Raw genomic sequence first — 25,565 nt, 5'->3', positions numbered from 1 at the left:
CTCAGTAAATGCCACTGACGCATTGTCTGATTGATTAATTGTCTGATTAATATCACTATCCTCCTCTAGACTTGTAAGTATACTCCTCTAGACTTGTAAGCACATTGTGGGCAGGAAATGTGTCTGCCAACTCAGTTATACTGTACTCTCCCAAGTGCCTAGTACAGTGCTCTGTTCATGGAAAGTGTTCAGTAAATACCATTGATTGAGTGATCGATTGATTAATGTCTCTATCCCCCTCTAGCATGTAAGCTCACTGTGGACAGGAAACATGTCTACCAGCTCTGTATTACTGTACAATCCCAGGGATTTAGTACAGTGCTCTGCACACAGTAATCGATCAATAAAGACCATTGATTGATTGACTGATCATTTGATTAGCTGGGTTGAGTGGGGACAGAGAAAGGGGGTATAGAAGAGGGTACCAAGACCAAAGAGACACAATTGCTATTTCCACAATTTCTGGAAGTGTGCCCCAAGTAACTCACAACAGTTCAACTGTAGCACATCAAGTTATCCTTCATCCCCATGTATGTTTTTACACTTCTCATTCTTACCTATACATAGATTACCAATTGTATATTTGGTTAGTAATGGATCTACTTCCTCATGGCATAGGTACCCCTCCCTGTAAAATCCTTACGTTCTCTCATGAGAACTGGTGTCTATTCTCTTCATTAAAATGTGAACTTTCTGAGGCCGGAATGTGCATGTCTTCCTTTTTTGAAATTCGTTAAGTGCTTAGTATGTGCCAGGCATAGTACTAAGTGCTAGAATAGATCCAAGATAATCAGTCAGTCAGTTGGTCAGTTGTATTTATTTATGCTTATTGTGTGGAGAACACTGTACTAGGTGCTTAAGAGAGTACAATGATACAATATAAAAGACGCATTACCTGTCCACAACGAGCTTCCAGGCTAGAGGGGAAAACAGACATTAATGTAAAAAAAATACTGGATATGGGTATATGTGCTATTGGACTGGATGAAAGAAGGGAGCCAATCAGGGTGACACAGAAGGGAATGGGAGAAAAGGAAATCAGGGCTTATTCAGGGAATGTGCTTTGGAGGAGCTGTGCCTTAAATAAGGCTTTGAAGGTAAGGAGAGTGATCATCCAACGGATATGAAGACGGAGGACACCCCAGCTCAGAGACAAGATGTGGGTGACAGGTCGGCAGTGAGATAGACTAAGTCGCAGTACAGTGAGTAGGTTAGCACTAGAGGAGTGAGATGTGCAGGCTGGGCTGCAGCGGTGAGGTGAAGTAGAAGGGGGCAAGCTGATTGAATGCTTTAAAACCAATGATAAGGAGTCGTGCTTGATGTGGAGGTGGATCAGAAACCACTGGAGATTCCTGAGGAGTGGGGAAACATGGCCTGAACGTTTTTGTAATAAAATGATCCGGGCAGCAGTGTGACGTATGGACTAGAATGGAGAGAGGAGACAGGGAGTTCAGCAAGGAGGCTGATGCAGTCATCAAGGTGGGACAGGATACGTGATTTGATTTATTTGGTAGCAGTTTGGATGGAGATGAAAGGAAATTGTTTTATATACTTCAACATTTAAGTACTAAGTCAATCAAATTGAAGTACAACTAAAGGGCAAGGTATTTTCTTTGCAAATAAGCTTACACTTAAGCAAAGTTTTACAAGTGCTTGTTAATGCCCGAGTTCTAAAATGACAGATAGGAAAATGAAATGTAATTGGAAAATTCGCCTGGATGAGTTGGGCATCCAAGAGGGATTTCTAAATGGGGAGAAATGAGGCTTGGCAGGTTTGAAGGAGGAAGGGCGCACCAGGCAAGAGGAAGGGTACAATCCATGGGTTGTAGGCAGGGAAGTTCAGAACGAGACATGGTACGAAAGTCCGGGGGGATTAGAGAGTGTGAGCTGGGGTGTAGTGGGAGAAGAGAATCGGTACGTAAGAGAGAGAGAGCTTATTTAGGATGGTCCACGGTCTTGGCCTGATATACCTCCAATCTCCAGAGTTGAAACAGAGACCAATTATTAATCATGAAAACAGAATGATGACGACTCCATTGATGATGTTCTAGGAAGGAGTCCCAGAGTTGGAACCATGTGGGACTGGGCACTTATTTAGGTTGTAAGGGCTCAGACCACAGGGAGCCCACGATCCTGGCCTTCTGAGATTCCCGGACAGTAAACTGTCTCGGCCAAACTCCGGGCCCGTCCTCCCATGGGGAATCCCCCAGGAAATAACCCGGCCATCATCTGAGGGGACGGCACAGCCATCTGGAGAGCCGAGAGGGTGGGGGAGGATCCTGACAGCCCCCTCCCGTCACCCAGACCTTTCACTCATCCCCATCAGCGTCCAGGACCGACGAGGTGGAGTGAGCATCTCTCTCAGCAGAGGTCGATGCTCCCCAGCCCAGGACAAGCCCAGTGATTCCGGAGAGGAGCAGGGGAAGGTGAGGGGCAGGAAAGGGAAATTTCAATATAAGCCCTCCTGTTCTTTCTTAATAATAATGTGTGGTATTTGTTAAGTGCTTACCATGTGCCAACACCATACTCAGTGCTGGAGTAGATATGATATAATCAGATTGGACACTGTCCCTGTCCCATGTGGGACTCACCATCTTAACCCCCATTTTACAGATGAGGAAACCAAGGAACAGAAAGGTTAAGTGACTTGCCCGAGGTGGCCCAGCAGGTAAGTAGCAGAGTCGGAATTAAGAGCAAGGTCCCCTAGACTCCCAGGACCATCCGATTTCCACTAGGCTATGTTGTTACTCTATGTAGAATTATGTGAACACAATCTTTGCAGATGTTTGCAAATGGAACAGACTTCAAGGAGCCAGGAATGGTTTCAGTGCTATCCTGTACCAAGGCAGGTTGATTGGAGGAGATGAACAACTTGCTTAGTGTTTAGTACAGTATCTGGAACATAGAGAGTGTGAAAAATTACCGTAAAAAATCCCGAGATTCCCTTCAACTCAAAGATAATCTTCTCTCCTGTGCACTTTTTTTCTGGAATATTATTCTCATCCATATATTTTCTAAATGTCCTTAGTAAGTCAACGTCAATTCCCAGAAAATGACCAATGTCACCGTGAAGACAGAATTCCTTCTGCTGGGTTTCTCGGTGGTCCGGAAGCTGCAGCTGGTCCTGGCGCGCCTGTTCCTCCTCCTATACATGGCGACACTGACGTGGAATCTCCTCATCGTCGACATCACCACCCTCGACTGGTGCCTCCATACCCCCGTGTACTTCTTCCTCAGGTACCTGTCTGTTCTCGATCTCTGCCTCATATCTGTCATCGTTCCCCAGTCCATCCACAATTCCCTGACTGACCGTAGATCCATTTCCTTCCTGGGCTGGGCTGCCCAGATCTTCTCGGTGGTTCAGTTTGGCGGTTCAGAGATATTCATCATCACAGCAATGCCTTACGACCGCTATGTCGCGATCCGCTGTCTCCTTGGCTATGAGCTCGTCATGAACCAAGGGGCCTGTGGGAATATGGCGGCCGCTTCCCGGCTCACCGGGAGTCTGTTTGGCGTCTTGCTTTCGGCTTCGACCTTCTCCCTGTTCTTCTGCGGGTCCCTCGTCATCCCCCAGTTCTTCTGTGACGTCCCTACTCTGCTGAAGATCACCTGCTCCGAGAAGCACATCGCCATTGACGCGACTGTAATTTTGGGGCAGCCTTAGCTGTTGTCTGCTTCATGTCCATCGTTGTCTCGTACGCATGCATATTCCGGGTCGTGCTGAGGATGCCGCCAATGGAGGGCCGGGCCAAAGCCTTCACCACCTGTGTGTCTCAGCTCGTCGTCATCACTGTTTCCTCTCTGTGGGTATATTTGTCTACAGCAAGGTGCCCTAAGACTCCTCTTTGCTCGTGGACCTGCTGGTGTCCATGTTCTACACGGTAGTACCCCCGGCCCTGAACCTCTTCATCTACAGCCTGAGGAATCGGGACATGAAGGCCGACATGGGCAGGATCCTAAAAGAGTCACTCACCCAGCCTCTTCTCTGTGACCAAATGTCTCCTTCCTTGTGCAAACAATCTCACACGACCACTTAACCTAGGAATTGTTCTTGGATCTAACCAGATAGTTACAAATCATACTGGGTTCACAGAAAGCCCTGGACATTGACGAATTATCAGTCTGGGAGGGAGGCGGCTAAGAATGAAGTAGTAATGACAATCCAGTTTTAGGGAGGCATCATGGCCTAAAGGAAAGGACGCTCATTATGGGCAGGAATGTATTTAACAACTATGGTAAACTGAACTTTCCCAAGTGCTTAGAACAGTAAATACACTTTTGGGGCTGTTCTAATCCCTGCTCTGCCACTTGTCATCTGTGTGACCTTGGCCTATCCTCTTAACTTCTCTGCGCCTCGGTTACCTGATCTGTAAAATCAGGACGCCCGGGACTCCGTTCCCGAGAGGCCCGCCCGCCATCACACCGCGTGGCCCCCGCTGCTCCCGGAAGGCTCCCCTCCTCCAAGCGCCCCCATAGACGCCCGCTGCTTCCACCCCCCCCACTTAAGCGACCTTCCCTACAGTGCCCCCCATCCCTCCCTTCCCGGTCCTGTCCTGACTGAATCTCCCCCCCCGCCCCCCACCCCGGGAAAAAGGACCTTGTTAGCACCATGTTATATTAACGACAACCTCATTCGCACCTCCTCAGCCCTCCCATGCTAGTTGGCTGTTCGCTCCTCTCCTCAGGTATCTCTGCTCCCGGACCCCCCTTAACAGGCCCACCCTACGTCAGCACATAATAGTTTGTATCTGCTATCTGTGACATCATTATCTGCCAATTTTATTATTGCCATAGCATATTGATTGTTTAACTGCACCCTGTGATGCCATCGCCTACTTATATCATTGCTACTGTTTTATTGCTTCTGCATCTCAATTGTTAACCTCCCGCTGTACTGTCACTCGCCCTGCTGACCCCAACATGAACTTTCAATTCCCTGGCTCTCAACTGCCATTCCCATTCCTCACCTTCCCCTTCCCCTGTCCCACCCAGCTTTTTCCCTCCCTCTCCCCCACCAAGACCACTCCCCCTCACCCCCTACCAAGGATCCCTCTGTACCAGCGCCAGTCCTCCACTCCTCCCTCCCGGCCCCCTCCCTCCCCTTCTCCGCGCCCCCACCCCATCCCAGGTCTCCTTTCCCATCGCTACCCCTCTTCCCACTCTCCCCGCCTAGGCCCCCGCCAACTCATCCCAATCCAAACCCTCCCCACCCCTCACACCCTTCCCCCTCCCTCCCCTCCCTCGACAGCTGCTGCCAAGTGTAGCCTCTGGAACCCCCGCTCCGTTTTAAGTAAGATCCCTTTCATCCTGGACCTATTCCTTTCCAGCTCTCTACTCCTCCTCGCCCTAACTGAAACATGGCTGTCTCCAGACGACACGGTGTCTTCTGCTGCTCTCTCCAGTGGAGGCCTCTTCTTCTCCCAGTCCCCCAGACTCACCGGAAAAGGAGGAGGTGTCGGTTTCCTTCTCGCCCCCCAATGTCGCTTTCGCACTATCCCTCCTCCCCCTTCCCTTTCCTTCCCTTCCTTTGAAGCCCACATTACTCGCCTCTTCCACCCCCTCCAGATTCTTGTAGCCGTCATCTACCGCCCTCCCGGCCCCACTTCCAACTTCTTTAACGACTTTGACCCCTTCCTCACCTTCCTTCTCTCCTTCTCCATGCCCACTCTGATCCTCGGAGACTTCAATATCCACATGGATATCCCTGACGACTCCTCTGCCGCCCGCCTTCTATCTCTCCTCGACGCTGCCAACCTCTTGCTCCACCCCACCTCACCCACTCACCAACTTGGTCATACCCTCGACCTCATCATCTCCTATCGCTGCATTGTGTCCACCCTCACCAACTCTGAAATCCCTCTCTCTGATCATAATCTTCTCACCTCCCTACTCACTCACACTCCTTTCCCCTGTAAATCCGTATTACACCCTCACAGAAATTTCCGCTCTCTGGACCCCACCCATCTTTTGGAGCGCCTCACTCCTCACCTCGCCGCCCTCTCCTCTCTACCCAGTTTTGATGATCAGATTACTGCTCTCAACTCTACACTTTCTACTCAGCTAGACTCACTCGCTCCCCTTTCCCTTCGCCGCTCTCGTACCACGAACCCACAGCCCTGGATCACTGCCACTGTCCGCCTCCTTTGCTCTTATGCTCGAGCTGCCGAACGCTGCTGGCGAAAGTCGAAACACCATGCCAACCTCGTTCACTTCAAGTTTATCCTTTCCTGCCTTAACTCAGCCCTCTCCTATGCCAGACAAAGCTATTTCTCCTCCCTTATTGACACCCATGCCGATCATCCCCGCAAGCTCTTCCGTACATTCAACTCCCTTCTCAGGCCCCCGGTTCCTCCCCCTCCTCCTTCCCCCCACCACTTCATTAACAAAATACAATCCATCATGTCCGACTTCCCCAAAGTCATTTCCCCCCCTTCTCCAACCCCCCGGCTCTCAACACTCTCTGCTACTTTCCCATCTTTCCCAGCAGTATCCTCAGAGGAGCTCTCTTCCCTCCTCTCAAGTGCTACTCCGGCCACCTGTGCTTCTGACCCCATTCCCTCTCATCTCATGAAATCTCTCGCTCCATCCCTTCTTCCCTTCTTAACTTCCATCTTCAACCGCTCACCCTCCACTGGTTCCTTCCCCTCTGCCTTCAAACATGACCATGTCTCTCCCATCCTAAAAAAACCCTCTCTTGACCCCACCTCACCTTCTAGTTATCGCCCCATATCCCTCCTACCATTCCTTTCCAAACTCCTTGAACGAGTTGTCTACACGCGCTGCCTAGAATTCCTCAACAACAACTGTCTCCTCGACCCCCTCCAGTCTGGTTTCCGTCCCCTACATTCCACGGAAACTGCCCTCTCAAAGGTCACCAATGACCTCTTGATTGCCAAATCCAACGGCTCATACTCTGCCCTAATCCTCCTCGACCTCTCAGCTGCATTCGACACTGTAGACCACCCCCTTCTCCTCAACACGCTATCTGACCTTGGCTTCACAGACTCCGTCCTCTCCTGGTTCTCCTCTTATCTCTCCGGTCGTTCATTCTCAGTCTCTTTTGCAGGCTCCTCCTCCCCCTCCCATCCTCTTACTGTGGGGGTTCCCCAAGGTTCAGTTCTTGGTCCCCTTCTGTTCTCGATCTACACGCACTCCCTTGGTGACCTCATTCGCTCCCACGGCTTCAACTTTCATCTCTTCGCTGATGACACCTAGATCTACATCTCTGCCCCTGCTCTCTCCCCCTCTCTCCAGGTTCGCATCTCCTCCTGCCTTCAGGACATCTCCATCTGGATGTCTGCTCAACATGTCGAAGACTGAACTTCTTGTCTTCCCTCCCAAACCTTGCCCTCTCCCTGACTTTCCCATCTCTGTTGACGGCACTACCATCCTTCCCATCTCACAAGCCCGCAGCCCTGGTGTCATCCTCGACTCCGCTCTCTCATTCACCGCTCACATCCAAGCCGTCACAAAAACCTGCCGAGCTCAGCTCCGCAACATTGCCAAGATCCGCCCTTTCCTCTCCATCCATACCGCTACCCTGCTCATTCAAGCTCTCATCCTATCTCGTCTGGACTACTGCATCAGCCTTCTCTCTGATCTCCCATCCTCATGTCTCTCCCCACTTCAATCCATACTTCATGCTGCTGCCCGGATTATCTTTGTCCAGAAACGCTCTGGGAATATTACTCGCCTCCTCAAATATGTCCAGTGGCTACCAATCAATCTGCCCATCAGGCAGAAACTCCTCACCCTGGACTTCAAGGCTGTCCATCACCTCGCCCTCTCCTACCTCACCTCCTTTCTCTCCTTCTAGAGCCCACCCCACACCCTCCGCTCCTCTGCCTCTAATCTCCTCACCGTACCTCGTTCTCGCCTGTCCCGCCATCGACCCCCGGCCCAGGTCATCCCCCGGGCCTGGAATGCCCTCCCTCTGCCCATCCGCCAAGCTAGCTCTCCCTTCAAGGCCCTACTGAGAGCTCACCTCCTCCAGGAGGCCTTCCCAGACTGAGCCCCTTCCTTCCCCTCCCCCTCGTCCCCCTCTCCATCCCCCCATCTTGCCGCCTTCCCTTCCCCACAGCACCTGTATATATGTACATATGTTTGTACATATTTATTACTCTATTTATTTATTTATTTATTTATTTTACTTGTACATATCTATCCTATTTATTTTATTTTGTTAGTATGTATGGTTTTGTTCTCTGTCTCCCCCTTTTAGACTGTGAGCCCACTGTTGGGTAGGGACTGTCTCTTCATGTTGCCAATTTGTACTTCCCAAGCGCTTAGTACATGTGCTCTGCACATAGGAAGAGTAAGCGCTCAATAAATACGATTGATGATGATGATGATTGATTGACTGATTGACACTTGAGTTCTACTGCCAGCTCTGCTACTGGCCTGCTGAGTGACCTAGGGGTAATGACTTAATATCCTTAAATCTCTCTTCCTCTTACACTCTGAGCCCCTATGGGACACGAATTTTGTATCATTATTAGCAATGACTATGAAAATATAATGATATGCTCCTTAGCATGACTCTGGGGGTGGGTATGAAAGTGGGAAAATTGGAACAGGTATGGGAGAAGGGAAGAAAGGATGGCTTCAACTCCATCTGTTTTGTCAAATCCATCCTCTCTCATCAATCCATTTTTCCTTCTTTCCATCCATCCAGTCTTCCAACCATTCGTCTATTCATCCATCCATCCAGAGCATGGGCTTGGGAGTCAGAGGGCGCGGGTTCTAATCTCAGTTCCGCTACTTTTCCTCCCTGTCACCTTGGACAGGTCACTTCACTTCTGTGTGCCTCAGTTCCCTCATCTGTAAAATGGAGATTGAGATTGTGAGGATCATGCGGGACAGGGACTTTGTCCAACCTGATTACCTTATCTACTCCAGCACATAGAACAGTGCTTGGCACAGAGTTAAACGCTTAACGAAGACCATAATTATTATTATTATTATTATCATTATTATCAACCGTATTAATGGACCTTATCCTGAATGAAAGGCAGTGTAGTAAGATCTCAGGAAAGGTTAAAAGTGATAAAATTGCCTTGTTCCTGCTCTCCAGGAGATTATAATCTAATGGGGGAGATAGACATAAAGTAAATTGCGTAGAGGAAGAAAGACAGAAGGGAAAGATAAGAAAGAGGATGAACGCTTGATTCAAGAGTACAGTTTATTAGTCAGTATGAATAGAGCTTCAGTGGATTGGCAATCAGGACAAATCAGAAGAAGCAGCATTGCCTAATGGGTAGAGCATGGCCCTGGGATTCAAATGGACATGGGTTCTGATCCCAATTCCACCACATGTCTGCTTTGTGACCTTGGACAGGTTCACTTAACTTCTCCATACCTCAGTTCCCTTAGCTGTAAAACAGGGTTTGACTTTTTAGCCCCCTTCTAGACTGTTAGACCGTTGATGGGTAGGGACCATCTCTATATTCATTCATTCAGTCGTATTAATTGAGTGCTTACTGTGTGCAGATCCCTGTACTAAGAGCTTGGGAAGTAGAAGTCGACAACAAGTCGACAACACGGCAACAACTCTATACGTTGCCGGCTTGTACTTCCCAAGCGCTTAGTACAATACTCTGCACATAGTAAGAGCTCAATAAATTCGATTGAATGAATGAATAAATAAATATGATTGAATGAATGAATGAATGAATGAACGGAGAACGGGGATTCTGTCCAATCTGATTTTAGCCGTCCAATCTGATTACTATACTCCAACACTTATTGTAGTGCCTGACATATAGTAAGCAATTCACAAAGGCCATAAGGAAAAGTTACAATTGGCTGATTTACTGACAGATTGAGTGTCTCAAGTTTTGAATTAGATAAAGGTAATACCATTTACAGTGGCTAAAGACTGTCGTTGAAAACAGGAATCGTTGGGACGCTGGAATGAGGATGCCTCTGTTTCCACGGGAACCCCAAGGGCCGGCACCATCAATGATGCTGCGGGGACCAGGCCCTTGCCTCCCAGGAGACTCAGAAACCACGTGAACAAAGGGTGCGTGGCTTGTCCAGTTCACGAAGTCCCTCGGCAGGTCCCCGAGCCATCCTCTAGGGATCCCCCTCGGAGCAGCTCCTGCTTTATCTACCGGGACAGGGCGCCATCTTGAGCGCTTCTCGGAGTCTGAGGGAGAAGGGAAAGGGATCGAGAGCTCCTCTCTGTTCCTTCCTAGCTGACAGAACCCACGAGTCTGAGGGGAAAGAGGGGACAAGCCCAGCTCTGCAAAGATTAGCGACGCCCAGCCCCACGCTGCCCTGGTGAGAGTGACCGGGGATGGGTGGGATAGAGGGGCAGGGGGGACGAGGATGAGGATGGAATAGATGGGGCCAGTCTGGGTTCTATGTTGGGGCTCGGAACAAGGCTGTGGCCAATAGCGGGGGAGGTGGGCTTGTAGGAGGAGAGGTGTTTTCCAGTTCAATAACCCCGAACCATCACACACGTCTTCTCCTTCCTCCTCAAACCTCACTACCTTGCCAACAACCCGCCGGGATACGGTTCTCCAGAACTGTGTTAGCACTGCGGACAGTCACTTCAGCCTTCAGTGGGTTCCAGAATCTCTTGCAGAGGGTAAATAACGAGTAGAGCTGAGAGAATGTGAGCAGCTTTGGTCAGCCACCAGCACTATCAGAAGTTCCTCCTTGTAAGAGTTATTCCCAAATTTTGGAAGGAGACAAATAGTGGGAAAGGTTGTAATCCCTGCCCTCAAGAAATTTCCAGTCTACCGGCATAGGTTGACACAATATAATTTACTATCAGTCAATCAATCTTGAATCATATTTACTGAGCGCTTACTGTGTGCATTAAGCCCTTGGGAGAGTAATAATAATGATAATAATAACAGTACTTGTAAAGCCCTTACTCTGCCCCCAAACACTGTCCTAAGCGCTGGGGTAGATACAAGTTAAACAGCTTGGTTGCAGTCGTGGTTGCACATGGGGGTCACAGTCTTAACCCCCACTTTACAGATAAGGAAACTGTGGCTCAGAGAAGTTAAATAACTTTCCCATGGTCACACAGCAGACATGAGGCAGAGCTGGAATTAGAACTCAGGGACTTCTCACCCAGACCCATGCACTATTCACCTTATAACACCATAACAGGCATACTCCCTGCCCCTACTAGAAGGAAAAAATGAATGGAAAGATGAATATGCAATGAGTGCGTGCCATTTTACAGATGAGGAAAGTGAGACCAAATGAAGTAAAACGACTTCTCCAAGATCCCACAGCAGCACAGGGACAGAGGCAGGATTAGAACCCAAGTGCTCTGACTCCCACTAAGCTATGCCTGGGAGTGTACAATAGAACAGAGTTGGTAGATGTGTATGCTGCCCTCAAGGAGCTCACAGTGAGGAAGAGAACTTCTGGGCCCTTGCTTTTTCCACTAAATGAGGATGGAAATGAGTTGAGGTCGTCATGAACCAAGGGACCTGTGGGAAAGTAGCAGCCGCTTCCTGGCTCACCGGGAGTCTGTTTGGATTCTCGGTTTCAGCTTCGACCTTCTCCCTGTTCTTTTGCTGGTCCCACGTCGTCTCCCAGTTGTTCTTTGACGTCCCCTCCCTGTTGAAGATCACCTACTCCAAGAACCACGTCGCCATCGTTGATCACCTGCTCCAAGAACCACGTCGCCATCGTTGTGAGTGTTACTATTGGTTCCTGTTTGGGTTTTGTGTGCTTGGTCTCCATCAAGGCATCATATGCCTCCATCCTCTCCACTGTGCAGAGGATCCCTTCAGCCGATAGTTGGTCGAAAGCCTTCTCCACATGCCTGCCTCAATTTTTGGTGGTCACCGTGTTTCTCACGACATCTGCATTCGATCACGTCAAGCCACCATCAGAAACCTTCCCGACCCTGGGCTTCCTGGTGTCCGTGTTCTACATCGTGGTGCCCCCCGCCCTCAAACCCTCATAAATACCATCATCATCATCTACAGCCTGACGAACCGGGACGTGATGGACACCCTGGGGAGGATCCTTGGAGGGGATGTCTTCTGTTTTGGAGATAAAATCGTCATCTTCTGACTTGAATGATGCCAGTATCGGTCAGGGACCTGATCTTCGTACCCAAGTGTGAGTTACCCAAATTTTCCCAAAGGAATCAATAAATCCATCACTAAATCATATTCATTGAGTGTTTACTGTGTGCAGATCACTGTACTAAGCGCTGATAGGCACGTTCACTGTCTACCACTCAGGAGCACGTATTGTGAATCAACTGTGCCTGAGCACTGTAGTAGGTGCTTCGAAGAGAACAGTGGAAGTCGTAGGCATGATCAATCAATCAATGGTATTTATTATGACTGTGCAGGGCACTGTTCTAAGCACTTGGGAGAATACAAAGAGTTAGCAGACACAATCCCTGCCTTCAACAAGCTTACAATCTAACAGGGGAAAAAGCCACCAGAATTAACTATAGACAAGAAGAAGAAAGAAAAGGGGATATTTTACTGTATAAATCATAAGGTATACACAGTATGTACACTAATGCTAAGGGTGTTTGTGAATACTCAAGTTCATAAGTGATACAAGATTCTGAACAGGCAATAGATTCATTCATTCAGTCATATTTATTGAGCACTTACTGTGTGCAGAGCACTGTATTAGGCGCTTGGAAAGTACAATTTAACAATAAAGAAAGTCAATCCTTGCCCACAGTGGGCTCACAGTCTAGAAGGGGGGAGACAGACAACAAAACAAGTAAATACGTATCAATAGAAATAAAGAGAATTATAGCTATATACACAACAAAACAAGTAAACAGGCATTAAGATAAATAGAATTATAGATATGTACATATATACATAAGTGCCGGGGGTGGGGAAGAGCAAATGGAAAGAGATGGGGCGATGCAGAAGGGAAGGAGAGCTGAGGAAAAGGGGTCTTTGTGAGGAAAGGCGGGACTTGTAGTAACAAAACCTGTGGTATTTGTTAAGCCCTTACTATTTGCTAAGCACTGCAATAAGCACTGGGATAGATACAAGATAATCAGATCCCTCATACGGATCACAGTAGGAGTGAGAACGGGAATCGAATCCCCATTTTTTCAGCTGAGGGAACTGGTGCACAGAGAAGTTAAGTGACTTGTCCACGGTCACACGGCAGGTACATGGTAGAGTCGAGATTAGAAAATGTGAGCAAAATACCAGTAGTGTAAAATAGGAAGGCAAAGGAGAGTAAGTAGGTTGGCTTGAAGAGCAGCACTGCCTAATGGATAGAGCACAAGCATGGGAGTCCAAAGGACCTGGGTTCTAATCCTGTCTCTGCCACTTGTCTTCTGTGAGACCTTGGGCAAGTCACTTCACTTCTCTGTGCCTCAGTTACCACATCTGTAAAATGGGGATTTATACTGTGAGCCCCACGTGTGACAGGGACTGTGTATAACCCAATTTGCTTGTATCAACCCGAACACTTAATATAGTGCCTGGTACATAATAAGTGCTTAAGAAATGCTACAATTATTATTATTATTATTATTATAACTAGGGACTAAAAAGCGTGAACTGGGGTGCAGTTGTAGAACAGAGGCACAGAAAAGTAAAGTGAATTACCCAAGTCACACAACAGACAAGTGGAGGAGATGAAATTAATAATAACAATAATAATAATAAAGGCATTTGTTAAGCTCTTACTATGTGCAAAACACTGTTCTAAGCGCTAGGAACGATATAAGATGATCGGATTGTCCCACGTGGGGCTCATAGTCTACATCCCCATTTTACAGATGAGGCACCTGAGGCACAGAGAAGTTAAGTGACTTGTCCAAAGTCACGCAGCTGACAATTGGCAGAGCCGGGATTTGAACCCATGACCACTGACTCCCAAGTCCGTGCTCTTTCCATTGAGCCACGCTGCTTCTCTGTATAATGATGGTATTTGTTAAGTGCTTACTATGTGCTAAGCACTGTTCTAAGCACTGAGGTAGATACAAGTTAATCAGGTTGTTCCACATGGGGCTTACAGTCTTAATCCCCATTTAAAAGATGAGGTAACTGTGGCCCAGAGAAATTAAGTAACTTGCCCAAAGTCACCCAGCTGATGAGTGGCAGAGGCAGGATTAGAACTGAAGTCCTCAGACTCCCAGGCCCATGTTCTACCTGCAAGACAATGTTCCTTCTTTGACTTTGAGAGCTCACTCCCAGCTCATTGACCTGTTGTATTGTACTCTCCCAAGCAATTAGTACAGAGCTCTGCACATAAAAAATAATTAATCAACACCCTTGATTGACTGACCGATTGATTGATTACACTTACAGTTTCTTACTGCTACCCTAAATGTAGCAACCCCGATTCCTTGTGGATGGAAGACAGTAATAGGAAACTCGTACAGTGATAAGAGATGACAATACCAAGCTTGCATCCATTTTGGTGAGAAGGCGGGGTGAAGGATGAAGTCAGTAAAGTCGAGGAGTGAGAAGCAGCATGGTCTCATGGATAGATCACGAGCCTTGGAGTCAGAGGACCTGAGTTCTAATTTCAGCTCTTCCACTTGTCTCCTCTTTGACCTTGGGCAATTCACTTCTCTTTTCTGTGCCTCTGTTCTTCTGTTCGCAGTCCTACTTAGATGGTGAGCTCCAAGCGGAACAAGGACCGGGTCCAACCTAATTCACTTGTATCTACCCTAGCACTTAGAAGAGTGTTCGACACACAGTAAGTGCTTAACAAATACCATTTCCGATCCCTGAGCAGGGAGGGGAGACTGTAACAGCCATCCAGACCGTAGCTCTTGCCATACCTCCTGTCAGAAACTTCCTCCCCATTCAGTCCACTCCCCTCTGTGTCACCCTTGTGCTTGGATTTGCTCCTTTTATTCACCCTTCATTGATTCCAGAGCACTTATCCATCATTTATTTAGTTATATTCAAGTCGATCTCCCCTTATAGGCTGTAGGCAGGGATCAGGCTTACCAACTCTGTTATATTTAATCTCCCAAGTGTGTAATTCAGTGTTCTGAACTCAATAAACCCTCAAAAAATACGATTTATTAATTGACTGATAGGTTCACCAGGACTCTGCTCTCCCCATCTTCAAAATCCTTCTGAAATCTCATCCCATCCCACGCTGAGAGGCAGCGTGGTTTAGGGGAAAGAGCATGGGCCTGGGAGACAAAGGAAATGGGTTCTAATCCCAGCTCTGCCACTTTTCTGCTGTGTGACCTTGAGAAAGCCACTTAACGTCTCAGTGTCTCAGTTACCTCATCTGTACAATGGGGATTAAGACTGTGAGTCCCACGTGGGACAACCTGATGACCTTGTATCTACCCCAGCGCTTAGAACTGTGCTTCATATATAGTAAGTGCTTAAAAACTACCATCATCATCATCACAAAGAACGTTTCCTCGTTCATTTCTCTTCTCTACGGATCACACCTACTAACTCCCTTTGCTTTTCTAAAGATTTCTTAAGCTTGTTATTATCAGGGAACGTGTCTGCTAATTCTGTCGTATTGTATTCTCTACCCAGTCGCTTAGTACACTGCTGTGCACATAATAAGCACTCAATGAATACCACTGATTGATTTTTACATGCCCTATTACTTAAGCACTTACGTTTCCTTCTTCCTTCTGTTTGTAACTTTATTGTCTATTTAACCCCTCTAGACTGAGGCGAGGGTTTATGTTTTGATAGTCTACAATTGTCTCCTAAAGATCTTAGCATAGGACTCTGCACACCTTAGGCGTTCAATAAATGCTGCAGATTGAATGATTTTTAAAATTACCTCTTCAGGGCTTTTTCACCACCTCTGCGGTCATGTATGTTTTTATAGACTCAGCTAGGAGGAGGTTGAATCCTTCAAGAGGCCAGGGAGGACGTTCTTAAGGTATTGATAATGCACTTACTTTGTGCCAACTACTGAACTTTGTGCTGTGGTGGATACAAGTTAATACCAGACTAAGCCCCACTTTTCCTCTCCTCTGCTCCCCCTGTCCTCCTCATCACCCTGACTCGCTCCATTTGCTCTATCCCCCTCTCACCTGCTGCAGCACTTGTGTATATTTGTACCTATTTATAATTCTATTAATTTAAATTAATGATGCGTATATATCTATAATTCAATTAATTTACATTGATGCTGCTGATGCCTGTTTACTTGTTTTGATGCCCATCTCCCCGCTTCTAGACTGTGAGCCCGTTGTGGGCAGGGATTGTCTCTCTTTGTGGCTGAATTGTACTTTCCAAGACCTTAGTACAGTGCTCTTCACATAGTAAGCGCTCAATAAATAAGACTGAATGAATGACTAGACTCTGAGCCCACTGTTGGGTTGGGACCGTCTCTATATGTTGCCAACTTGTACTTCCCAAGCGCTTAGTACAGTGCTTTGCACACAGTAAGCACTCAATAAATACGATTGATTGATTGATCGATTGAATGAAGGAAGGAATAATCAGGTTGGGTATAGTCCTTGTCCACACGGGGCTCACAGTCAAAGTAAGGTGGACGTAGGATTTAATTCCCATTTTAGAGTTAAGGAGATTTGTGCGTAGGAGAAGTATAGTGATTTGTCCAAGGTCACCTAGCTAACATATGGCTAAATGCTGGGGAAGTTACAAGAAAATCACGTTGGATACAGTCCCTATCCTACATAGGACTCTCAGTCCCTCAGAGTGGGTAACTGAGGCACTGGGAAATAAAGTGACTTGCCCAAGGTCATAGAGCAGATGAGTGGTGAAGTCAGGGTTAGAACCCAGGTTCTCTGGCTCCCAGGCCGGGCTCTTTCCACTTGGCCAAGCCACTTCTAGTCTCCAGACACTAAATGAGCTTGCCAATCTGTCACTCCTTACCTCTGTGTTGAGGAATCTGATTCTCCATTGGTTACTCTGAGCCAAGCACATTCCCCAGTGAGACTATGAGGATATAGTCTATTTTTGATATGGTATTTGTTGAGCACTTACTTCGTGTCGAACCTTGTTCTAAGCGCTGGGATAGATACAAATTATTCATGTTGCACCCAATCCCTCTCCCATATGAGGTAAACAGTCTACACAGTAGGGAGAACCAGTATTGCATATCCATTTAACAGCTGAGGAAACTGAGGCCCAGATAAGTGAAGTGACTTGCTCAAGGCCACATGGCAAGGATTCGGGAGAGCTGGGACTCTCGTGCCCAGGTTCTTTCCACTAAATCATACTGATTTTCCTATTCAGAAGATTATCACTCTCTCCCTGTCTCTGACTCTCTCTGGACATGGGTATACTTACGTAAAAGAAGATGCTGTTATTGCCATGGGAACATCACGGGCCAGGACTGTTGCTGCAGTTGGGAGTGCCAGGTTCTTAGCTCTGCAGGACCTCAGGAACCACGTGACCAGAGGGTTCTTGCAGCACCTGGCCCACGAGGTCCATCCAAAGGGTCCCAGGTCAGTCCTCCAGGGATCTCCCTCGGATCAGTGACTGCTTTTATGTACGGGGACGGGGTCCGTCTGGAGAGCAGGTCAATATCCATGGGAGAGCACAAAGTGGCTGAGGGCTCCTGGCCGGAACTTTGTGGCTGAACGAACCCAGGAATCCTAGGAGAAAGAGGAGACCAGCCCAGTCCAGAGGATCCCAGTACCCCCCGCCAGCCCCGGCTTCCCTGGTGAGAGTGAGCGGGGGTGGAGAGAGGCAGCATGGAACAAGAAGAATGAAGCCAGAGATGGAGTCATTCTGGGGAGATTCTCGAAGTTGGGGAACAGGTTAGAGTTCATTCATTCATTCAATCGTATTTATTGAGCGCTTACTGTGTGCAGAGCACTGTACTGAGTGCTTGGAAAGTACAATTCAGCAACAAATAGAGACAATCCCTGCCCACAACGGGCTCACAGTCTAGAAGAGGGGAGATACTAGTTCAGACCATGACTGTACCCCAAACAGGGCAGAAAGGAGGCTGATGCAGTAGTCCATTCGGGATAAAATGAGAGATTGAACCAACGAGGTAGCGGTTTAGATGGAGAGGAAAGGGCAGATCTTTGTGATGTTGTGGAGGTGAGACCGGCAGATTTTGGTGACAGATTAGATATGTGGGGTGAATGAGAGAGCGGAATCAAAGACGACACCACGGTTGCAGAATTTCTGAGACGGGAAGGATAGAAGTGCCGTCTACAATGAAGGGAAAGTCAGGGAGAGGACAGGAATTTGGGAACGAAGATAAAGGGCTCAGTCTTGGATATGCTGAGTTTCAGATGGCGGGCAGACATCCAGATGGAGATGTTCTGAAGGCAGGAGAAGATATGAGCCTGGAGGGAGGGAGAGGGAACAGGGGTGGAGATGTAGATTCGGGTGTCATCAGAGTAGAGATGACAGTTGAAGCCGTGGGATCCAATGAGTTCACCAAGGGAGTGAGTATAGATGGAGAACAGAAGGGGACCAAGAACTGACCCCTGAGGGACCCCTATAGTGAGGGATGGGAAGGGGAAGAGAAGCCCGCGAAGGAGGCTGAGAATGAACGGCCAGAGAGATAAGAAGAGAACCAGGAGACGGCACAGCCTGTGAACCTAAGGTTGGATAGCGTGTTGAGCGATGGTCCACAGTGTCGAAGTCAGCTGAGAGGTCGAGGAGGATTAGGATAGAGTAGAAGCCATTGGATTTGGCAAGAAGGAGGTCATTGGTGACCTTTGAGAGGGCAGTTTCGGTGGAGTGTAGGGGACGGAAGCCAGATTGGAGGGGGTCTAGGAGAAAGTTGGAGTTGAGGCATTCGAGGCAGTGAGTGTAAACGACTCGTTGTAGGAGTTTGGAAAGGAAAGGTAGGAAGGAGATAGGGCGATAACTAGAACGGGCAGTGGGATTAAGAAAGGGTTTGTTAGGATGGGAGAGACATGGGCAGTGTGAAGGCAGAGGGGAAGGAACCAGTGGAGAGTGAGTGGTTGAAGATGGAAGTTAAGGAGAGGAGGAGGGAAGGGGTGAGAGTTTTTATACGATGAGAGGGAATAGGCTCTGAAGCATAAGTGGATGGGGTGGCACTTGAGAGGAGGGAGGAGAGCTCATCTGAAGATATATGACCTTAGGTGACAACCTTAACCTCTCTGGGCCTCTCTGCAACATGGGGATTTGGTACATGCTTTCTCTTTCTCTTATATTCTGAGCCTCTTACAGTCAGGGACTTGGAGCGAATCATTTTGTTTATACTCAGCAGTTGTTGCAGCCTTTTTATTCATTCATTCAGTTCATTCAATCGTATTTATTTAGCATAGTGTGTGCAGAGCTCTGTACTAGGAGCTTGGGAAGTACAAATCTGCAAAATATAGAGACGGTACCTACTCAACAACGGGCTCACGGTCTAGAAGGGGAAGACAGACGAAAACCCCACAAAAAACATGTAGATAGGTGCAGGTACCAACAGTATAAATAGAATTATAGCTATATACACATCATTAATAAAATAGAGTAATAAATATGTACAAATATATGCAAGTGTTGTGGGGAGGGGAAGGGTGAAGGGCAGAGGGAGAGAGGGGGGATGGGGAAGGAAGGAGGAGGAGATGAAAGGGGGCTCAGTCTGGGAAGGCCTCCTGCAGGAGGTGAGCTCTCAGTAGGGCTTTGAAGGAAGGAAGAGAGCTAGTTTGGCAGATGTGTGGAGGGAGGGCATTGCAGGACAGAGGTAGGACATGGGCCAGGGGTCGACAGCAGGACAAGCGAGAACATGGCACAGTGAGGAGATTGGGGCAGAGAAGCAGATTGTGCGGGCTGGTCTGTCGAAGGAGAGGAGGGAGGTGAGGTAGGAGGGGGCAAGGTGATGGAGAGCTTTGAAGCCGAGAGTGAGAAGTTTTGCTTGACTCAAAGGTTTATTGACAACCACTGGAGATTTTTGAGGAGGGGAATGACATGCCCAGAGCATTTCTGTACAAAGATAATCCGGGCAGCAGAGTGAAGAATAGACTAACATAGGGAGAGACAGTAGAATGGGAGATCAGAAAGAAGGTTGATGCAGTAGTCCAGTCATCATTATCATCATCAATCGTATTTATTGAGCGTTTACTATGTGCAGAGCACTGTACTAAGCGCTTGGGAAGTACAAATTGGGGTCTGGATAGGATGAGAGACTGAACAAGTGAGGTAGCCGTTTAGATGGAGAGGAAAGGGAAGATCTTTACGATGTTGTGGAGGTAAGACCGGCAGGTTTTGGTGACGGATTAGATGTGTGGGGTGAATGATAGAGCAGAGTGAAAGACGACACCAGGGCTGCAGACTTGTGAGACAGGAAGGATGGTAGTGCCATCTACAGGGACGGGAAAGTCAGGGAGAGTACAGGATTTGGGAGTGAGGTTAAGGAGCTCAGTCCTGGACGTGCTGAGTTTTAGATGGCGGGCTGACATCCAGATAGAGATGTTCTGAAGGCAGGAGGAGATACAAGCCTGGAGCGAGGAAAAAAGAGCAGGGGTGGAGATGTAGATTGGGTGTCATCAGCGTAGAGATGATAGTTGAAGCCATGGGAGCGAATGAGTTCACCAAGAGAATGAGTATAGATAGAGAACAGAAAGGGACCAAGAACTGATCCGTGAGGAACCCCTACAGTAAAGGATGGGAGGGGGAAGAGAAGCCCACGAAGGAGACTGAGAATGGACGGCCAGAGAGATAAGAGGAGAACCAGAAGAGGACAGAGTCTGTGAAGCCAAGGTTGGATAGCATGTTGAGGAAAAGGGGATGGTCCACAGCGTCGAAGTCAGCTTAAACGTCAAGGTGGATTAGGATAGAGTAGGAGCCATTGGATTTGGAAAGAATGAGGTCATTGGTGACGTTTGATAGGGCAGTTTCGGTGGAGTGTAGGGGACAGATGCCAGATTGGAGGGGGTCAAGGAGAGAGTTGACGTTGAGAAATTCGAGGCAGCGGGTGTGGACGACTCGTCCTAGGAGTTTGGAAAGGAAGGATAGGAAGGAGATAGGATGATAACTAGAAGGGGAGGTGGGGTCAAGAGAGGGTTTCTTTAGGATGGGGAAGACGTGGGTATGTTTGAAGGCAGAGGGGAGGGAACCAGTGGGGAGTGAGCGGTTGAAGCTAGAAGTTAAGGAGGGGAGGAGGGAAGGGGCGAAATATTTCGTAAGATGAGAGGAAATGGGGTCCGAAGCACTTGGTGGAGTAGCACTTGAGAGGAGGGAGGAGATCTCATCCGAAGATTCTGCTCGGAAGGATGGGCGAGTAGTAGAGAGCGTTGAGAACGGGGGGGATAGAGAAGGGGGAGGGGTAACTTTGGGGAACTCAGACCTGATGGTGTTAATTTTACTAATGAAATAGGTGTAAACCTTTGCATCTAAACTGTTAATAAAGACTATAATGATAATGTTGATAATTATGGTCATGCTAATTAATTATGCTTATGATCAGTATATCATGAATTTATAATTCGTGTGTTAGATCCAGCTACCCCCTGCAGAGTCTTGCAGCACTATATTTAGAGGGATCTTGTAATTGCTTTCTTAGGGTATCTTCCAGGTGGGCTAATGATAATAATGATAATTATCATTATTATGGTATTTCTTAAGCGCTTTCTTTGTGCCAGGCACTGTACTAAGCACTCGGGTGGATACAAGCAAATCGGGGGCTCACAGTCTCGATCCCCATTTCATAGATGAGGTACCTGAGAGCCAGAGAAGTGAAGGGAATTGCCCAAGGTCACACAGAAGACAAGTTGCGGAGCCGGGATTAGAATCCGGATGGATGGACAACAGTGATTCCCTGCTTTGATTTTTCCTAAAGTATTGGGACTAGTAGGGTTAACCTGTGGAATTCCGATCTAATATCCAATATATTTCAGCCGCCCAACTGTGCCAGGTCTGGGTGATTTTATCCAGTGTGCTGACCAAATATTCAATTAGGTGATCTTCCAGACTGCTAGTTTGCTATGGGCAGGGAACGTGCTGGCTGATTTTGTTGTATGGTACAACAAAATGTTAGTTTTGATGTTAGTGTTAGTAGATGTTAGTAGAGTGCTCTGCTAATAGTGAGTGTACAATAAATGCTTTTGATTGAGGATGATGATGATAAAAATAATTTAGGAATCAGTCAGTCGTATTTATTGAGTGCTTACGGTGTGCAGAGCACTGTACTAAGTACTTGGGAGAGTATAGTATAACAATGTAACAGACACATTCTCTGCCCACAATGAGCTTACAGTTGGAGTCAGACACAAGTATTAATATGAATAAATAAATTATGGATATGGACAAAAGTGATGTGGGGCTTGGAGGGGACAAATAAAGAGAAAAAGTCAGGGCAGGCAGAAGGGAGTGGAAGAGAAGGAAAAGGGGACCTAGTGAAGGCCCCTTGGAGGAGATGTCCTTCAGTAAAGCTTTGAAAAGGTGGAGAATAAGGTACACTTTTAGTGTAGGTATGACCGTTGGAACAAGGGGAGTAAAGGATCCTTGGACAGATCCATCACATCCATCTCCTCTCATCCAAACATCTATCCATTCATCCATTCAATCAGCCATCCAGTAGTCCATCACTGTAGTTGATTGAGTACGTCTTGGAGACCCCATGACCTACCCCACCCAGAAGACCAAGGGGAGATGGATATCAGCGCCTCTCAGACCCACACTGCCCCATTGAGAGTGACTTTGGTGGACGGGGTGGAGGGACAGGGAGGGACAAGGAGGCAGATGGAAGAGTCGGAGCCAGTCTGGGGAGATGTTCACATTCGGGACCTATGTTAGGTTTCAAGACCAGGGCTGTTTCCCCCGACGGGACAGCGGACTTGCAGGAGGGGAGCGTTGTCCAGTGCAATGACCCCAGCCATCACAAGCCCCTCCATCTTGATTGGCTTGTATCCACCCCAGTGCTTAGTACAGTGCCTGGCACATCAGAAGAGCTTAACAAATACCATTATTATTATTATTGCTATTGTTATTATTATCAACATTATTATTATTATCCACTGCCCAACCATGACTACCAGGCAGCTGCCTGCCAGGGTTTGGCACTGTGGCACAACCTTGGCAGTTTGGATGGGTTTACAGTCTACCCAGGCACTCTGACAGTGCTCTGCACACAGTAAATGCTCAATAAAATGAATGAATGAATGAATGAATGAATGAATGAATGAATCTTAGGCCCATGCTGTTTCCACTAGATCACACTACTTCACTTCACAAGTGACAGCATTGATAACTCGTTCACTCTCAGAAATGAAAAGTAGCAAGTCAGCTAGATAAACTTTATTCAGAAGAAGATATCGATACTAAGGAATAAAACGCAAGGAGGGAATTTTTTCCACATCACGTGAGACTAAGATTTTGTAGAGCTACTGTGGTCTGGAAAGGAAAAAATGCTTTTGTTAATTATGAAGGTTAAATGACTTACCCAAGAGAAGCAGCGTGTTGAGGTGGATAGAGCTCAGGCCAGGGAATCAGAAGGACCTGGGTGGTAATCCCTGGTCTGCCACTTGTCTACCGTGTGACCCTGGATAAGTCACTTCACTTCTCTGGGGTTTCAGTTCCCTATTTTGTAAAATGGCGATGAATATTGAACCCCTTGTGGGATATAAACTGGATCTAACCTGTTAGCTTGTATCGACCACAGAGCAATGCTCTCTAAGGCAGGATTGTCCATCACACACTGATCTTATCAGACATCCCTCCGGACTCCGAGAAAGTCACCTTTCAGCCAGAAAAGACAACTGTTCATTTGCACACTTCTGTTGGCTGTCTTACTGAGGTTAGCGATGGCAATACCGACACAAGGAGACAGTTTTTTCCAGGGAAAAGGGCGGGAAAATCTACTCTTTAGGACTCTCCCGATGGCGGCCTTCATGTCCCGGTTCATCAGGCTGTAGATGAGGGGGTTCAGAACAGGGGGTACCATTGCACAGAATATGGACACCAGCAGGTCCAGCGTCGAGGAGGACTCTGAGGGTGGATTCAGATGTGCGGTGACGGCTGTCGAAATGACGATAACAGCAAGGAGAGGCAAGCAGGTGGAGAAGGCTTTGACCTGGCCTTCGGCGGCCGGAACCCTCAGCATGGCCCGGAAGATGCGCACCGACGAGACAACAATGAGAATGAAGCAGACGAAGGCTAACGCTACACCGGCGGTGATGCTCACTTCGACGCCGACATGGTCTTCGGAGCAGGTGATCTTCAGCAGGTAGGGGACATCACAGAAAAACTGCTGGACGATGTTGGACCTACAGAAGAACAGAGAGAAAGTCGGAGCTGAAAACAATGCTCCAATTAGGACCCCACTAAGCCACGAGACGGCGGCCATCTTCCCACAGGCCACTCTGATAATGACGACGTCGGAGCGCAGGGGGAGGCACATGGCGGCATAGTGGCTGTCGGACATTGCCGTGAGGAGAAAATACTCCGAAGCGGCAAACAAGACCAACACTAAGAGCTGAGCCACAATGTCCAGCTAGGAGATGAAGCTGTTATTAGTCAAGGAGATGGTGACGGATTTGGCGACAGTGACGGAGATGAGGCAAAGGTAGAAGACAGACAGGTGCCTGAAGAAGACGTACATGGGGGTGTGGAGGCGCCGGTCGAGGGTGGTGACGCCGACGATGAGGAGATTCCCCGTCAGGGCCGCCACGTAGAACAGGAGGCCTGGACCAGCTGCTCCCGGACCCTCGAGAAACCCAGCAGGAGGAACTCCCTCACCGTGGAGACGTTGGACCTTTTTGGGGAGGCAGCACTGACTTTCTGCAATGGATGAGGGAAGAGCCAAAGTTAGAGTCAATTGATGGGTTGAGTGACGCAATTGACAGGACACTTTCTGGTGATTCTCTATGGAAAGGAGACATTTATTAAATTCAAAATATTCTCTGAGTTCACCGTGGAGACTTTGAATATTTCTGGGAAATGATGTCAACTCCCTGCACAGGAGGAGAGAGGAAAAACTTCAGTTTAGAGACACTGATATTGTGGGAGAAGGAATGGGCCTAAGTCAATCAATTATATTTATTAAGGACCTATAGAGGACGCGTGATCGCTGCCCCCAAGGAGCTTCCATTCTACTGGAAGCACCAAGATTTGAACTGTGTAGAAGCAGGGTGCTATTGGGAAGAACACAGGCCTGGGGGCCAGCGGAACCGGGTACTAATCCCAACTCTACCACTTGTTGGATGTATAGCCATGGGAAGGTAACAATTTCTCTAAGCCTCAGCTTTCTTAATAGAAAAATGAGGATTCGATTCCTGTTTTCCCTCCTCCTTTGTCTGTGAATTCCTCGTAAAACACGGACTGTGTTCTACCAGATTATCCGTAATCTCCCCCAGCACTTAATACTTTGCTTGGAACATTGTAAGTACTTAATCAATACCAAGAGTATTATTTTTTCTAGAGGAGACTGAAACTAAAATGAATAGGGGATAAGAGATGTCAGAGAACATAAGAATACGAACATGACTGTTGTGAAAATTTTTCGGTGGTTTTAGAGTCAAACAAGAAGTGCCTTTATACATAAATTCATCTATTTAGTGCAGAGAGAATGATCGTGGTAGACAGAAGGACCTGGATTCTAATCCTGCCTCGGTGCCTTGTGCGCTGTAGGACCTGGGGCCAGAAACCTACCTCCTCTGTACCTCAGTTACCTCATCTGTAAACTGGGGATTATGACTGCAAGCACAATATGAGCTATGA

The sequence above is a fragment of the Tachyglossus aculeatus genome, unplaced genomic scaffold (assembly GCF_015852505.1).
Source record: "Tachyglossus aculeatus isolate mTacAcu1 unplaced genomic scaffold, mTacAcu1.pri scaffold_100_arrow_ctg1, whole genome shotgun sequence".
In the NCBI taxonomy this organism is placed as follows: domain Eukaryota; kingdom Metazoa; phylum Chordata; class Mammalia; order Monotremata; family Tachyglossidae; genus Tachyglossus; species Tachyglossus aculeatus.
Note: the sequence above shows the minus strand (reverse complement) of the source record.